This window comes from Procambarus clarkii, chromosome 26 (assembly GCF_040958095.1).
Source record: "Procambarus clarkii isolate CNS0578487 chromosome 26, FALCON_Pclarkii_2.0, whole genome shotgun sequence".
Taxonomy (NCBI): Eukaryota; Metazoa; Arthropoda; class Malacostraca; order Decapoda; family Cambaridae; genus Procambarus; species Procambarus clarkii.
Window position 1 is genome coordinate 33817336 of NC_091175.1, and position 1839 is coordinate 33819174.

Sequence of the window (1839 nt, forward strand, 5' to 3'; positions counted from 1 at the left end):
CATCAACAATGGGTTCGAGATCGATCACAAGTACAGTTTCTAAATTAAGCAACTGACATATGTGGAGAGCTAGTGTCACAATTGATATGTTTGTCCTGCACACCGCCCCCCATCCAGTGGGCAGCGGTGGATAGGTTACAATCACTTTGTTACTACTTACAGTTAGCAAACTGGGGATATTTGGCTAAAATTTCTGGTACCAGATAATTTTGAATGAAATATTGACACATCGTTGGTACATTGGTTATAAAATTGTCTCTGAATTCACTATCACATAGTGACGGAGGGTGTGCGAATAATTTTGTTGACAGTTAACATTTGGTCAGGTCTACATCGGCAGATAATGAGAATTCCCAGAAATACTTGTAACCGAGTCTAAGCCGAGCAGTAGTAACATCTAGAAGTCTGCTGATTTTATTGGATGAACCATAGATGTGTCGCTCCTCTTGCATAATAGTATTGAACGAAAGTTAATCTCCCCAAACAATTTCGCGTTTTGGGCAAGTTACCCCTCCACACTCTCCATTTTTTTTTGGACATTCCCTGGTAGTGTGCGGAAATACTGAAAAGTGTATACTCTTTTCAACTTTGTCACCTTAATTCTCGTCCTATGTCTTTCATTTTGGTATCAATGCGTTCGCAATAGAATTCCCAACAGAACTATGTGCATATAATGTCAAAGACAGCAGCGCGCTCCACCCGCCGACAAGATGAATGTAGGCCAAGGGTACCAGAAAAAGAAAGCTGAGCGTGATAATACTGAAAAGTGTATACCCTTTTCAACTTTGTTACCTCAATTCTCATCCTAGGTTTTTCAATTTAGCATCAATGTGTTCGCAATAGAATTCTCTACAGGACTAAAGGCATATAAACTCCAAAAGCCCGGCTTACCATCCGCAACAAACAGAGAAAGCGAGAGCGTGTTACCAGGGAGCGCACAAGAGCGATAAAATGTATACACTCTTTTCATTCTGGTCACCTCAATTGTCATCCTAGGTCTTTCATTTTGGTATCAATGTGTTCGCAATAGAATTTCCAACCGGAATTTATGCATGAAATGTCAAAAACAGCAGCGTGCTCCACCCGCTGACGTGATGAAAGCACGGCGGACCATCCACACAAAACAGAGAAAGTGAGAGAAAGTAACCTGGGAGCACTCTAGTGCAATGTAATGTGAACACACTTTTCACTTTGGTTACCTCAATTCTCGTCATATGTCTTTCATTTTGGTATCAATGTGTTCGCAATTGTATCTGCTGGCATTTTACCCTTTGCTTGGATCTGAAGGGTTTTAGGCTCACCACGATGCAATCTGATAGTACCACACGTGTATATACCTATCTTCAAGCAGCAATTCACTCATTCAAACCGACTTATAATGGTTATCCATATATAAATGGTAATCTTTGTTCTACCTGTTAACCTGTCATATGAAGAAAGATTGTCAAAGCTTATATTACATTCTCTAGAAAAGCAAAGAATTAGGAGTGACATATGGTAGAGGTGCACAATGGGATGAATGGACATAACAAAGGGGACATTAATGGGGTATTAAAAGTAGCAACACAAGACAGAACTCGAAACAAAGTGTAAAAATTGGAAAAATTTAGATTTAGGAAAGAACTGTATGAGTAAATACACTGGGTTTGTACCTTAAGGTTCATGTATGCAATATTACAGAGTTCCAGTTAACTCCCATGCATGCAATTAATTTATGTTATGTTTATGTTTTTTATGTTAAAATGTTTTTGTTGATTTGTTTGTATATTTTCATAAGTAAAGCATGCTTACCGTCTAATCCAAGTTTTATGATAACTTTACAATGTTTAAAACATAAAG